Source organism: Typopeltis vanoorti, chromosome 20 (assembly GCF_054136105.1).
Source record: "Typopeltis vanoorti isolate ZY-2024b chromosome 20, IOZ_Tvanoo_1.0, whole genome shotgun sequence".
NCBI lineage: Eukaryota > Metazoa > Arthropoda > Arachnida > Uropygi > Thelyphonidae > Typopeltis > Typopeltis vanoorti.
Genome location: NC_143568.1, coordinates 74,555,129 through 74,572,270, shown reverse-complemented (window position 1 = coordinate 74,572,270; position 17,142 = coordinate 74,555,129). Strand labels below are relative to the sequence as shown.

The following is a 17,142-nucleotide window of genomic DNA, read 5'->3' as shown; positions in this document are numbered from 1 at the left end:
AAAGAAAAAATCAACTTATATATCTGCAGTATTATAAATCAGTTAGCATTACATTATTTATCAGACTGGGTGGCTAATTTGAATAGTACTACTCTTTAACCAAAAGTGTGGAGTTCAAATCCCATTGTGGCATGGATGTTTGTGGAAGGCCTTAGGTGGTAGACTATGATCACTCCACTTATTGGCTTAAAGCCAATAAGTGGAGTGATGATAGTCTACTACATCCATATTTGGTCTCTAGAATGAGTGTTCTTATCTAATCCTTAGCCTTCTCATGGTACTATAGATCAACAACCTTTCTCATGGGAGAAGCTGAAATTTTTAAAAAAAATTATTATCGGGCCTCCATGGAGTTAGACTCATCGTGACAGGTTCACATCCTCATGAAAAAGATAATCAAATCATGTTTTAAACTCATTTAGGTTTAAGGCATGATTCAATGATCATCTCAGTCATATCCTCTCTCCATGTTATATTCACTCTGCAAATTGCATTCCCTCACAGCCGCACTTACTATACTTTCAGGCAATGCATTCCACTCATCAACCACTCTCCATGCCAAGAACCTGCTCCTCATTCCCTTGCTCATACCTTCCTTATACAGCTTTCAGGTATAGCCTCTTCTATTTTATCCTTGTCTCCCTCTACCCTATGTAAAATCTCCTCCACATTTGGTAATAATCCCTCACATATGTTTCAATCATGTCCCCTCTCCTCCTCCTATTCACCCTGCAAGTCACATTCCCTCAATCAGTTTTCATATCCCACTTCCACAGACCTGAAATTAGTCAGCCTTCTCTGGACCATCTCTAATATATCCTCATCCCTTTGAAAACCAGGTGACTGAATCTGCAAGCAGTAGTCCAGCCTGGTCAAAACCTTATACAAGAGAACCAGAACCTTTTTGCTTCTGCATAGTCTACTGACATCCTCCTTCAAGGCCATAACATCAGTTCTGCTCCTCGCAGTTCTTTCCAACTTTGCATCAGCAAAAACTACATATTTCCAGGCTAGGCCTGTCCCAATTACAAGTTACAATAATGGACCCAAGATAGACCCCCCCCCCCGATACACCACTAGTGATCTATTCCTCTTTTAGGATACCACTCCCCTCCCCCATTACAACCCACTGATACTTATCTGACAGCCTATCCAACTCATTAGTCTCTTATCCATTCCCACCATTTCAATTTAGTCAGCTTATCGTGTGGAAATCTATTGAAGGCCTTTGAAAAGTCCAAGTAAATTTGTCACTGGTTGTAGTACATAACAGATTGCTAAAATACGACCTCCCCTAACAAACTCATGCTCACTGTCCTGTCAAGTGTCATCCCCATCCAAGAGGTTGACTATTATGGATCTCTACTTGAGGATCCATAATGTGCAGTAGAATGATAAGTTGGCGAGGCTCTAATCTCTTCCATCTCACAGTTAAGTATCCTATGTCTGTAGATATGTGTATTCATGGGATCAGTTTGCCTGTTTTAAGGGATGAAAAACCTGAGTTTCTAGGAGAAAAATCCTCCACTTCCATATAAGACTGGCTAACTTACCATTTGATTGAAAATGATACACCTGATAAAGGTTCCTCTCATCACAGACGGGATTCGAATCCAGGTCTTTCCAACCAAAGGGCTTGTCTATACCAACTGAGCTATGGAGACTCCTATGCCAACTATCAAAGTGGCATAGGAGGCTTTACAAGAATTCCAGATACATAGATTGGCCTATAATTTCTAGCCTGTCTTATTCGTCCCCTCCCCCCTTGTGAAACAGAACAATTTTTAACATTTTCCACTCCTCTGTGACTTATAAACAGATGTCCCAGGAATTAATGATCTAAAGCATTTCTTCCAAAACACAAGGTGATATACTGTCACGTCCTACTGCCTTATGAACATCAAGTTTACTTAATTCATCATATACCTCCTACTTATTTACCATCAGTCACTCTTCCACCATGAATACTTCAACTATATCCTTTGCATCAGTTACCAATCTACCACTGTCATTGACTATCGTCATCATCCTTCCATAGTCATTCTTTCTGCTACTTGCCACATATCAAAAGAACTTGCTGAATTGGCTAATTTCTGGTCATTCTGCACTTTTGCTGTCTTCACCAAGTTGCATCCCTAGCTTTCTCTCTCTGTATGCTTCATGCAACTGATTATTACCAACATTCATCTTCTTTTGCCTCAATATTACTTCCTTCTTGTTCCAGATTGCTTAATATCTTCATCCATCCTTTTTACTCATACCTTATTTAGCCTTTTGACCTTTGGAATACTTTGTAAATAAATAACTAAACATATATTCTGAAGTGTAACAGGTGACTCATGCTTTTGTTTAATAGAAAGAGACAAATGCTTAGGGATAATAATTCAGTAAATTTTATTTATTGTATTAATATTTTGCTTCGGTCCTCAAAGCATCTTCGCATGCACGTTCTCAGAAGAAGGAAAACAATAGCCTGACATGTAATCTATTGTCTTGAGTGGCGTCCTCTTTGAGCATAGAAAGATGAATTATTGGAGTGATGGTCCCATACTGCTCTCTCAGATTTTTAATAGTTTAAGCTGCCATGTTTATTTAGGTTGATGAGAATGTAAAGTAGCGGAGCTACCAATAATTTGAGAGACTATGTTCACGAGACCATCAATCCAACAATAAAAATTACCTTCCTTACTGTATCTGTTGAGCAGTTAGGATTGTGGGATCATACCAAAGGGTTTGTCTTTTAAGAATGGGCTTGTGTGAGTAGAATCAAGTTCATACAGTACATACGTAATCTATAATCTCCTTGACAACCAATCAATAAAAATCCACTACTTTCCTGTGAAATTGCTAGAACAAATGAATAGTGACTGATTAACAAACATGGCGATTTCGCCTTTTTTCTAAGTCACCAAACTTTTCTTTATTTTATTTTTTTTAAATTTTTTTTTTTTAATGCATATGCATTTTCTAACAATTACAATTATTGGTATTCCTAGAAAGGAATTTTGGAGGTCATCAACATTTTCTAATATCTTTCATTATTATTATTGTTGTTGTTCAATATTTACATTTCGTACGCTGATGAGCTGGTAATTTTTATTAATTACCATCCCACAGTCTGAGAAAATATGCAGATAATCGAGAGAGAAAAATGCAAGTAGCGCTCAAAGACTGACCTTTTTCAATGTATAAATAGTACAGCTTATCATCCATGATTCTTGGTAGTATTTTCACCGCTGTCATTCCAAAGGTGCCTATTTTGTTGATATACTCATTAATTTCAAATTTTTAAGCCAATTCCGTAAAACTTTGTTATCAGTGCTACAAGCAGCAACCGCCGCCGCCTGTGTACTTTACACTTCACTCCGTACAACATAGTAACCATTGCCGGTTTGTCGACAGAACTGTCGCCAAGCAACAGCGTAACACAGCGATTACTACAATCAAGGTTATTCTACTACTCTAATAACCTTGACTGAGAACAACATCATAATTAGGCGAGGAAGCAAATACTGTCCAATGACATTCAACTTTATGAATTAAATAGCTATAGTTGTTTATCAAGCAAAACTGCAGTTCCAAAAACGAAACGGAAAGCGTGATCGTGCTTGCTACATATACCGTCAACAGCACGTGAAATTAATTAGGTATTTTCAGATCGCACTATTTCTAAATAAATATATTTAAGATAAACACAGGAAATTTCATACTTTTATTAAAGATCTCTACTGATAAGTTTCCTTCCAAAATAAAACTTAGTAGCAAAGTTTGCAATTTTATGTGTTTAGTTCACAGTTCAAACGCTCTAAATTTTTATACATCGGATAAGTATGAAATTTCAAAATGTATAAAAAAATGAGCGTTTGAACTAAAGCTTATGAACCAAAATTTCTCCTGAGCTGCGTGATATATATATTTATACCCTTCTACTCATCAAATATTTTTTTTGACAACTATTTAAATAATTCAAATTATTAAATAGTCATTTTTGTTTTTTTATTATGGAACCAGAAATGTTTAATTTTAATAGCATCGGGAGGAGAGTACGACAGACTTGACGCCATCTCGTGATCCTGAACCTTAATTCATATTATTTTTGAAACGGTGACTAAATTAATTAAATTATTAACAAAATTATGGAAATTGCCAGGCAGCCAGAGATCATGTCTACTGATGATTTTGAAAAGATCAGGACACCATCTCGTGATCTTAAACTCCATTTCATATTTTATGGTTGATTTTTTTTCTGAGCCTCGGTTTTAAAACTCCAGTTTCTAGGAGGGAGAAAATCACTGCTTTCCTGTGCCAAAGATTGATCAACTCGGAAGGAAAAAACCTAGAAAAGAAAGAAACTTGGAACTTTTTATCGAAAAAAAAAACAATCAAACCAGCCAGAACACACAGTTTGCACAAAAATACACTGTCCTCTTTATATTTAGCCTTAGTCAACGAATATAATCGAACAACCTATAATGGACTTTCGTCTAGCTAGATGATAAATTTTATTAGGCGGTTAACCTAGAGTACACTAGAAGTAACATATCAGGTGGGTGGATTAATGTTAGATAATCTGCAAACCCTCTTCTGAAGTCCACTCATGGAAAAAAATTTTTCAAGCAATTTCATACCCCTTCCATTAAATAGGCTAATAATCTTAAAGCATATAAAATATGCATTGGCTATAATTCCAACATAAAGATGAGTTAGCCAAGCGCATATGGGGAAGACGGTAATTTCTTCCATGAAATCTCGAGTTTTTTTGTTCTGCAAAGCAAGCAAACTGGCCAGAAGAACACAGATATACACACAAAATACACTGACCTCATAACCTTAGTTGCTTCAGGCAACCTGATCCGACATAAAACAGTTCCAGAAAATTGCCTCCATAGTACAGTTAAAAGAACAACACAACATGCATTCTTTGATTGGAAAAAACCCACTTTCAGCTCTCATCACGAAGAGAGCAAACTGAAAGTAAAAAGGATCTCATATACAGGTAGAAGTTTATTTATTTATTATTAATTTTATTTTATTCGTTTTTTTATTACTTTTTTTTTGTGCGTGAGTTTTTTCTCTCTTTTTTTTTTTTTTTCTGGAAACTTAATTTTTCATCCTGTAAACAGGCAAATCCGCTGGAAAATATACATTTTATATCTAGTAGCATAGATGATCTACTGAATACAAGGGATAGTACAGTGTTTCACGCAATGGTGAAGTGTCTGCAATATAGAATAACTTCGCGCGAGTATTTCAACTATGGAAGTATCATGCAATAGAAAACTTATACACATATGTTTGTAAGAGAGTGTGCGTGTGTAATATATACTCGAAACATATGAGTGAGAGAAAGAAATCTGCAAAACCAAAACATAGCACATTAATGTGTCATCTTTAATAAGATGAATATAATCAAACATGATTGGTTTTAAAAATAAATCGCGGCTAGAAATTATTTACAATATTATGAATAATTGTGAATAATTACATAAAAACAATTCCAAATTACACGTAACTTATTTTATTTATTTAAAATGTTGCTGCAAAGTCATATAATTTAAAAATTTTCACAATCATAAAATTTTTCTAAAGATCTTACTGGTACTAAAATTTATATCTCCGTTTTTTTAATAAATAAATCCGCTTATATTTTATTCCCGAAGAAAACTGTTGAAACCATTTAGTCCTAACTCATTTTTCTTTCAAGACCAGTGTGCAGCCAAACTCCATCCAACCAAAAATAGCTGGTCCGATATAATTTTGATAGGCATCCATCGAGAAGAGTATGGTAGAATTGCAGCATCTCGTGGTCCATAACCCGAATACTGTGTCTGAAATAGTGTGTGTTTAAGGATTATGGATCGCAAAATAGCGGCACTAGTCCGCTTCTCTTCATTGGACATCGTTTATAATTAACGATAGGCTTGGGTTGGCTACTGGTGGAGATTGAACTACCTCTTTAGTCTCCAAAAGTTACATAGCGCTAGCTACTCACTGTCATAAGAGAGTAGCTAGCCCTATGTAATAGAAATAGAAGGCACGACACAACATAAATTAAAAAAAAATGAATTTTAATTAGGAAAAAATTTTTGGAAAATTTTCTAGTGTTTGTTCCTTTTGCTTTTGGGGGGGGGGGGCAGATCCCCCCCCTTGGTAAAAGGTGTTAGCGGATTTATTTTTTTTATATTTTAGGGTGGGTCTCTCGTGTATAGAAGTGAGTAAAAAATGTGAAACGTAGACATTTTTTTTCACTTGTTTGCAAAGTATTAAATTGCATTTTTGTTTAACTCGATCCAAGTGGAAGCAAAGTTTGCGCGTGAAGTATCTCCACGACCAGGTTACGTGCATGTATACAGAGACTGTTGACTTTGCGTCAATTGCTATAGTATCCCATAATTTCGGCGGACCCTAGGTATTTTGCGGATGCAATAGCATATTTTTCGCCCCCTTCTCCCTAAAAAAACTTTTAATGACGTCTTTAAAGCCATGATGTTTAAGTTAGGCTTCAGCATGTCTAATCATAAATTCTAAATAGTAGCATTAGCTAATGAAACTTCATAAGTTAATGAAAAATTATCATAAACTATATTTTTTACAGAAAGAGAGACACAATTAACCCTTTAACGGCGGATGTTCTGAAAATGTGCATCCGCATGGGTGATTAAAATCAGTCGAAGACGAGTATTCGTCAAACGCAGAGTAAATGCAATTTTGCCGCACCAAAAAAACTTGTCGCCTGCAAATGCACGTGTTGATCGTCGGTAGAGCCTGCCCTGCCCGTAATTCAAAGAACACTGCCTTTTGGATGTGTGTATTGCTCAGCATTATTGAAGGCTTAGCTATTTAAATCGGTTTCGATTTTGTAAACAATGGGATCTCTTCCAAAAACCAAGTGATCCTACCAATGGCGCACTCAGGATTTAATCTTGGAGGGGGCCGGACGCTCAGGATTTAACCTTGGGGGGGGGGGTTGAGTAGACTACTTGCAAATACACACTACGCATCGCATACGACCTATGACTGAGCATCTGCAGTGATCGCTAATTCATAAGTAGTATAGAAATAGAAGACATGACACAACATAAATAAAAAAAAATGAATTTTAATTAGGAAAAGAATTTTGGAAATTTTTCTAGTGTTTTTTCCTTTTCTTTGGGAGTGCCCTCCACCCCCCTCTGGGTGCGCCACTGGATCCTACAGATCACTCTAACTTCAATGGGTAATAAAGGATCAATTTAACTCATCATGCTCATCGGTGATTCCACTCAAAGATGAGCAAAAACACTTACCACCGAGGTTAACCGCTCATTTCCTAAGACAAGCAACCACTGAATGGTCATGCTCAAGGCCACGTTACTAGAAGTTGTGCCATAGGCAAGCAGCCATTAGAATGCTCTGATTAAAACCGTATCGTTGGGAGCAGTGGCGCACTGAGTATTTAATCTTTTTTTTTGGGGGGGGGGGGGAGTTGAGCGGACGATTTGAGAATACACCATTTGAACAGACATTTTAGAATAGGTCGCATCGCATACGACCTATGATTGAGCATCTACAATGATCGCTAATTCATAAGTAGTATAGAATTAGAAGATACGACACAATATAAATTTTAAAAAAAATGAATTTTAATTAGGAAAAAAATTTTGGAAAATTTTCTAGTTTTTTTTTTTTCCTTTTTCTTTGGGGGGAGCAGGGCCCCTTGGTCCCCCTCTGGGTGTGCCACTGGTTGGGAGCTAGATTCAGAAACATACCACTCAAAAATATACCATTCAGAAATTGCATTGATGCTGAGGTTATAATATTATCCATATACAAGTAGCAAAAAGGTGATAAAATACTATGGATTAGAGAGAGATATTTAGAAAAATTTTCCCTTGGTTAAAAAATAAATTATACTTGACAAGAAATTATATTATTGTTTTAATCCTTTACCCAAGAAGTCTTAAAGAAGTCTGCCCGTGAATTATCTTCACAACCTGCCCTTTCGGATTAAAGTGTAGGCAAACTTTCTTTGCTTACACATGATAATAAATTTTTTTTCAAAGAGGAAAAATTTTTCTCTTCGAAGAATATTCCACTTTTATATTTATTAGTATCTCATATCGTTGTTTTATATTTATTAGTATCTCATATTGGCAGCTGTGCATGTATGGCACAGCTGCCGCTGAATTCTTAGGAAGCTTTTCACATTTTCTGCTTTAGTTCATGAAAAGCCAACAGTTTGTTGTATTTGAATACTGTTTTCTCTATAAATGATATTGATTTCGTTTATGCAAACAAAATGACAGTGGTTTTATCATAAAGTAACCGTGTTGTCTGAGAGTTGATAGCTTCAGAGCGGTGATATTTCTCTAGCAGTTTGAAGGTCGTTTGCTACGATCGTAAACACCTAGTACAATATATTGAATTGTATCATTTTAGAATCCTGATAGTTTTTTGTTACTCGATAAAAAAAGTTTTCAACCTCCCCATCCATACATACATATATACTAGCGTAAAAGAATTCAGATTTAAAAAAAAAGGTGCTGGATTAATCTTAGATATAAAAAAAATCAAATTTTGTTATGTTATGTTATGTATGTAACCTGAGATTGCTGAGCACGATTCGAGGTGTCAGTGGGATTAGTAAGGTAAGTTTTGCTTACGTTAGAAATTACAGTCGCCTTCAGTAACAATATGAGCACTTGAGTAAAGCACACTGCGGATGGACTAAGATTACATATCCAAGAACCCTGCTCTAGAGACTAAATATGGCACTTTATCAAGCCACCTAAAAAACTGTAAGCGCTTTGCGATTATTTAAATCTCTTGTCCCTAGTCTTCGCTGTCGACAAAAAAGCGAAACTGTTTTTAAAAAATGTTAGTACGAAACCAAATGCAAAAACAAGTGTATTAAAGATGCGTGCCGATTATCATGTTTATATGATGATTTTTTGTATTTATGCCTTATTAATAAGCACGTTTCACTTCCTTCCTTAATATTCATTTCTCTTTAACTACGAATAAACACGGGATACTTCCTGTGCTAATAAACACGCCAACATGAAACAGCGGCCTCGCAGCTATCCACCCATATCACAGGTGACTAATAAAGCAAGTCAGCTGTACAGTTACGTGCACTTGTCGCATACGTTAGCGGGTTGAAAAGGTCGCATGTTTTTTAAATTCCACAAGAAATTCGTGTTAATACTGCTAACACGAATAACTTAGAACAGCCAACTGATTTCGAATGAAACGAAAAAAAGAAATATTTCTGATAACTAATTATATTTTTCTAATATTTAGATGATAACTTCATACTGGCATCACGGTGTAAGTAAACTATCTATGAATAGCATTATTCGTCCATTCAATGAATCTGCTTCCTTGCCTTTCTCTTCTGAGGCTTGTGGTTTCAGTTAGCGTGGAATTTTTATTTCCGCATTATTCAAAAGATCTCTCAGGAAACATAAACTATCGGTGTGCGCAGCAATTCAAAATTAAATGTGATAACAAATAATTTGAGGTTCTTATAATTCCTTGTGTCTCAGGCGGGATCCAAATCCAGGGCTTTCTAACAGAGATCACAGCTGTTCTTTCGACTGCACTACAAAGACTAATAAACTTAGTAATAAGATCTACTACTATCATAGATCCAGCAGGATTTTTTCTCCTCAAAATTCGAGTTTCTTCACACCTACACACATTCATTTAACAGTTCATAAACTGGCCCTCATAGCTCTGAGACCTAAAGTTGCCCCTATCATAATTTCCAACAAACATTACCAATTGCCAGGGACGTACCTACACTTTCCCAGAGGCGCTAAGTGCTCCGGGGGCCCCTCAGTTGAGCCTCGTTCACCTGTGCATAAGTACAGCCCTAATATTTTTAGTTATTCTCCTCATCCAAAAGTGAAGGCAACATAAACACTCACAGTAATTATTAAATTCCTCCGCACTCACAACAGGATCTTTCAAAGTCGACTAGTAAACCAGTAGATCTCAAGACTCCCACAGCGCATGCGTGTGCGTGTATTATCTAGAGTCAAGTAATAATAAATTAAAAATGAAAAATTTATGCTGAAATTCATGATGCCCCTAAATTTGTTTGTTGTTAAATAAAATATTCGCGTTTATTATTAAAATTAAAATATCAATTAACACTGAAACTGGTAATTGCGACCAAAACAATCATCCTGTTAAATAATAAAAAGAAGAATTATATAATCAGAATAATAATATTTCTAATCAGTTGATTTACCAATAACTTTGAATGACATAAAGAAAATACAGGTAACCCTCGTATAACGCGGTTTCGATATAACGCGGTCTACAAATGGTAACCCTTATTGAACGCGGTCCTTATACAACGCGGTTTCGATATAAAACGGTCTACAAACTGTAGTAACCCTTTATCTTTTCATATATTTTTCAACGCGCGACTTAAAAATCAAATTTATTTTATCTTCGTTAAATTTCCGTCTGCCCGTATCACGCATGTAGTTATAAGTAGCGAATTTATATTAGGGAAAATCATCCCTTTAGCATGCATGTACGTCAATTGTTTACCGTATAAAGCAGGGGTTCTCAACCTTTTCCAGTGACGTACCACTATATTTAATTCAAGATATTAGATGTACCAGTAAGGCAATGGCTCGCGTACCATAGGTTGAGAATCCCTGGTATAAAGTTGTCTTCGTTTTCTGCCAGGAAAGCGCATTAAAAATAAGTGTGTTAATCTCAAGCTGAGCACTTTATTTTTTGGTTAGTTACATATAATATGTAATGCTTTTTATGTAAAAAAAAAATATTTTTATAGTAATGGCCACTTAGAGGGCTTCTGCGATATACGCGTTTATTAATAGGGATAAACCCATCCACTGTAAAATGCCAAGGTAACAATTGAACAAGACTGAAGATACATTCGGTTTCGATCAGCAGAAGAGATTCATCCTTCGCGAACTTCATAAGTGCTCCAATCTCTTCAATAGTGAATTAATTAATGGGGAAATAGATTGAAATGAGGAAGAACTGGTACAATTAATAGATGACGTCGAACCAAATTGCGGGGAAAGTTCTGCGAAGATTCTGATTGTGATGAATCCGTTAAAGAATTCAGTTTAAAGAAATTAGCAGAAGGAGTGGACTTGGCAAGAAAGTTATTTTATGGATAACGATCTCTCAATGGAGCGCTCGGGAAAATTCACGAGACAATTGGATATTTGTTTAGCTCCGTATTATGAATTTAATAAAAAATTGCAGCGTAGTGGTAAGCAAGGTCTTATTACTGACTTCTTGATAACTAAACCAACCGAAGTATGCAATGAGAATTATACTAATGATATCCAAGAGATTTCAAGTGATGACGACGTCCTGCCACTCGTAAATAAAGAACATCTACGAAATGTTAGTTTTCAAGAGAGTGATGATTAAAATATGCACTTTATTTTATTTTGCCTAAAACATTTATGCATTATGTGCAATGAAGTTTACGTACAATTTATAATTGTATATATACTACGTATTTGTTTCAGAGTTTATGTTTTCTTAACTTACATGAATTACCTGAATTAAATAAAAATATTTTTTTTTGTTAGATATGTCATTGTTTATATATAATCTTAAAAAAAAAAAAAAAACGATTTCGGAACCTAACCCTTCTTTTTCTATGTGATCTGAGTCTCGCATAACGCGATTTATATATATAACGCGGCATTTTTGTGGAACCTAACATCCGCATTATACGAGGGTTACCTGTACTAGAAATTATTTCGAATTATTTTCGTCTGCTTCTCGTGTACCACTTTCATTCTGAGAAACGACGTGATTATTATCGACACGCGCGCGCGCGTGTGTCGATATCTAGTTGTATATCTATTTGTATGATATACAACACATAGATGCATGAAGGACCGGACCAACCACCTAGAGTCAAAACAGAAAGCAAGAAATATATTAAGGTGCTTACGCTAAGGATGATGGGAAATTAAGTTCTTTTGGATATACTGTACTGGAACAGGGTGACCACATCTAGTACTTTCGTACTAGATCTAGTACTTTCGTACTAGATCTAGTACTTTTTATAAATTTTTAGTGTTCTAGTACGTTCAACAGATCTAGTAATTTTTTTCCTTCCGAATAATAATAATAATAATAACAACAACAACAACATGAGAGTTAGACATGAGTTTAATATTTTTCTCTTCTCTCACCTCTGCATATGTCGCATTCAGTGACACAAGAATATGCTTTCTCTTTTTTTCTACCCCTCTCACTGTTAGCTAGTCTTCTCCCCCTTTCTTCTAGTGAAAGGTCTTCAGGGGGTCCGTGGCAATTTTCGGCTATGCATCATTAACGCATAAAATAAAATTCAATGTATCCATGAAGTTCGAGATCGTAAAACGTTCCTATTGTATCACTTAATAAGGTACAGAGACAACTGCAGGCTGTGCAATGTTTCTCGACAAACAGTGCAATTAGAAACCAAATGCTGTATGACTCAAGCAAAACCATGTTGCCGGTGCAACATATGGTTCTGTTTGAGTGAACGTTTTAAAACGAAGAAATATATAGTGAATGCGTTTCAGATATTATATAAGGAATTCTGTTGAAGGGAATTAGCATTTCGAATCAACTGTCGACTTGTCTTTGTCATTTAGTAGAGCGATCTTTTGTTAATACCGCACCAATCATATGAACGCGGATGTCTGAGGTTTGAGAAACACTGCTCTGCGTAACTGGAATGTACTCACACATACCGCAAAGAAGCAATAAAGAAATCGCATAACTCGGAACAGAGAAAATTTCCAGAAATGAAAATAATAAAAAACTGAGTATCAGACCTATCTTCAAAGAAAAAAAGTGCGTCTTATACGCCGGCAAATGCGGTATGTAAATAGCATATTAAATAACTGAAAATTTAACGTTACATTATTTTAAATACTAAAATGAAACTAAAATTATATGGTAAATTAATACATGTTAAGTGCTAGCGTTACAATTGGAACTTCTGTTATGATGATTGACAATTGCAGCTCTTGGTCTCATAGATGACTACAGTGAGGTGACTTTTGTATTTTCAATAGTTGTTGTACATGTGTTAATTTAGCAGTTTTACATTGAGTTATTCTTCTTCTTCTTTCACTACGCGTTATTCCCGCTTCCTATGCAGGGTCCGCGTGTTACTTAGATGCGACTTCTTGTTGGTACCACTCCCAGCCGACCTGTCGCCTAGCCTGCCGCTGGGGAAAATATATTTTTGACTGTAGAAACGTATGTTCACGGGGCCGGTTTGTCTGCTTGCAGGCTATGCCTGAGGAAGATCCTCAAGTTCCTCACCTCTTCGACGGGAATCGAACCTGGGACACTCCTTCCCCAGGCATATGGTTGCGAAGCGCAAAGCCACTAGGCCAGTGGTTGCCAAAGGGGTCGATATCGATCCCCCTGGGGTAGATATGACATTGTTAGGGGTCGATTGGGGGGGTCGACAGAAAAATATAAGACATCATTGTATGGATAATATTTAATTCGGTTTTAAGCGTCTTTTTTGCTTGTCCTATTATAATTACGTAATAGTAAAATATAGGGGTTCGATAACAAGTCAAGAAACTCTTGAAGGGGTCGACGGGCAAATAACTTTGGCGACCCCTGCCCCGTGAACATACGCATCTACAGTCAAAAATATATCCCCCCAACGGCAGGCTAGGGGGAATATATTAATATATTTAAGGGGGAATATCATAGAATGAACTCAATGTAAAGTTTTACATTCAGTTCATCTATGATAATAAGGTAGTCATATCGTAAAATTCTCTAAATAGAGTGAAACGAAAGCAAATAAAAATTTAGTACTTTTTTTTATTTGAGATCTAGTACCTTTTTCCTACATAAGTTAGTGCAGGGTGGTTATATTTGCTGGGTGGTTACCCTGTACCGGAATAGCAGGAAATGAAAAAGTAGATCATTTAACTAAAGAAGCGGCTATGATGAACGGAAAGTATTCAAAATCAGACCATAAAATCACTTAGAAGAACTAAGTGAAACTCTTTGGGAAGAAGAATGCAGAAAGCCTAAAAAGATCAATAACAAATGAAATTTAACAACTGTCAAAAGCGATTCCAGCTGAAAGCAGACGCCTTTTCTCCATGCTAACAGAACATAGAAAAATAAAGTTATTACCTACACAAATGCATTGAATCAATTTCCTGAATTCGTTTATTATTATTATTATTATTATTATTATTATTATTATAACATCAACTCTCCTGGAGGCAAAGACTCATCGAAAGAGAGAGAGAGAGAGAAAAGAAATTTGCAAATATATGACTGATTTTCAATCAATGTAACAGAAATTAAATTCAAAACGAAATTATAAATGTATTAGTAAGGAAGTACCATGAGTAATGGATTGTGTGCGTATTAATTAAATTTATGTAAATACGTGTAATATATGCATTGCATACACATATAGAAAAACCACCTAGTAGTGCTACTATTGGGAGGAACACATACGTTTTAGTCTCAAAGAACACGTTAGTGTTCAACACTTGCGATATAATAACAGTAACGACTGTTATTTATCATGCTAGCAAAAGAAAAAAAAAAAAAGACATAAGCGTAACTGCTATTTTTGTCGCCACTCCCCTTGTTTTTATTTATTTATTTATTTATTTTTATTTTTTATTTTTTAGAGATTTTGGTGAACACACCTTATGAGCTCGTTCTCATAGCACATATTCGGGGACGACGCGATATTTGTCTTTCGGTTAGAAAGACGAGAATTCAAATCACTCCATTTAGGACGCGAAAAACTGTTATAAGTTTTTTTTTTTTTTTTTTTTCCCTCCATTGAGGGTGAGTTTATTCAGTCTCGTGCAGATGTGTCAAGTTTGCCACTCGAAATTCAGTTAATATCAGTTGAAATTGTTTTACCAAATTTTTCTACGTGATAGAATTTAAATTAAAACTGAACCACATGGACATCTTTGTGTGTGTCCTGAATCGCCAATTTTATTAAATTCCATTCATTCAGAGCAAAGTTATTAAATTATATAATTTCGGTACATTTTCTCTTTATACTCATAAAATGGTCGGCGTGATTTTTTATTTATTTTTTTTATTTTTATAAAGGAACTGGAAAACTGCTGTAAGGATTCCACATGCCAAATAATAAAAATCCTTGAGTAGTTGATTCAAAAATATATCACACAAATATGAGTAATATTACTAAACCGACATAATTTAGATTCATTCTAATATAGTGTAGAATGGATAGCATTTTTAAAGGGTTTGCGAATTCGTCTTCACAAAAATGCACATTCTTTAATATGCCTCGAGATCATGATATCGAGCAAAAAAAAGAACGATAATAATTTCTTTTGAGTGTTTATCTTCAATCGCGCAAGCAATTAAATCTTTTGGCAAAAAGGTTTTATTAGTTTTTCTGTGATGTGTGTGTAATTGAAGAATGCTTTTCAATTTCAGTATTGAACAGAACAGAACAAAAAACGTTCTGGGTCACTCTTTTTAAATCGATAGTCGACGAAATTAAATTAAATTAAATGTATGGTTAAATATATTTTTTAAGTTAATGGAAATAATAATAGATAAAAGTTAGTTAAATAGATAGGTAGTGTCGGAAAGGCCATGAGCATTCCCATAAGCATTTGTAGAGAAACAGCATTAGAGCTTTAAGCTGATTGGACGAACTGGGCCCACACTATGTGATGAATCGAAAATTTTAAACTTCGATAAAATTTGGGAAGATTTTGCTAAACAAAAAGGAAAAAAAATTTCTTTATAATTAGTCTCTTTTTTTTTCTTTTTTTTTTTTGTTTTCGTAAAAGTATAATCAATAAATATATTGTTAACTAGCATATATTCCCTATATCTAATTATATTTTTAATCAAGACTTCACCAAAATGATCCTAACTAGGCTCCAAATTTTTTCGGCTGGAACTGCATGCGAAATGAGCTAGTTAGGCAGAGCTGTGCGCGTGCGTGAACTTTAATATGGAATGCAAGGAATTCATGGAATATCTTAATCAACTTGAACAAATCGCATTCATAAAGTCTGCTCAATATCACAATAAAAACAGTTTTAAAAAATGAGATGTAATATTTACTCTTAATAAATAATATTATTTTGTTTTCTTTGTTTTAAAAAAAAATAAATCGATGTTTATCTTATATATATATTCTACTTTTACAAGGAATGTTTATTTAGTTTGTATATTTTTTTTATTGTTGTTTTTGTTAATCGAAAAAAAAAATACGAAAAATAAATAAATAAAATTAATTGGTTTGCGTCCTTTCCCTCCCCTCTGCGGGATGTGAATCCACGATTACCGACATGAAAACAATTGGTAACACCGTAATACTCATAAAATTATATGAAAATTACAACTATGACATTGCAAGAAAAAAAGTGACACTTGCGCATAACTGCAGCCCTTAAAGACTATAATTAATATTTTGAGTGCCCATTTTTAAATAAATTCATGCCTACCTAGAAGTTCAGCTATCACTGTTGTTCTTAGCTAACAAGCCCTTGTTCAGTAAGATTGTTTTCGTTTTTTTTTTCCTCTATTTCTTGTTGCACACTTTTTGTTGATCGGACCGGTTTCACAGCCAATTCGAAACTAACGGAAAGGCATTCTATTAAGGAAGGCGTTCTCCATACACGGTACGTTATACAGTTTGCTGTTATAATAATAAACAATAAACTCGCGCAGATAAACTTATCTCAAGTGCTGATAGTTGATCTGATTTGTGAAATGTATACTGTCGTGATATGAACAAAAGGGCAGCTACCTGACCAGGGCCGTACTCATGGGTGTGCAAACTGTGCGGTGGCACAGGGCCCCAAAATCATCGCAAATTATTTTTTATGTTATACAAAAAATATATATACATTATTTGCTGCCTCAACAAATATATATATACATTATTTGCTGCCTCAACGTTGGGACATATTGAAGAAATTTGTTAAACAATTAACTCCAAAACCGTTATGTGATACAAGATGGGAATGTAGACTAGAATCAGAGCTGTACGTTTTCAAATTCCAGAATTTTTCAATGCACTAAAATAATTATGTAAAACTTCATTAGATAACACTATCAAAGTAGAAGTGGTTTCAATATATGAACAAATAGCTTCATTTG

General features: G+C 35.0%; 1 protein-coding gene across 2 annotated transcripts in view; it reads right to left on the bottom strand.

The window, feature by feature from the left end:
• Positions 1-16,652, bottom strand: part of LOC150095568 (beta-galactosidase-like) — a 53,853-nt gene extending 37,201 nt beyond the window's left edge. Inside the window, exon 1 of one of the 2 annotated variants that reach the window (XM_090410753.1) lies at positions 16,485-16,652. The gene's annotated coding sequence lies outside the window, so the exon portion shown is untranslated. Of the gene's footprint in view, positions 1-3,176; positions 3,399-16,484 lie in introns of those variants that run through there. The other variant, XM_090410754.1, reaches the window with a different exon arrangement.
• Between the last annotated feature and the right edge of the window lie 490 nt (positions 16,653-17,142).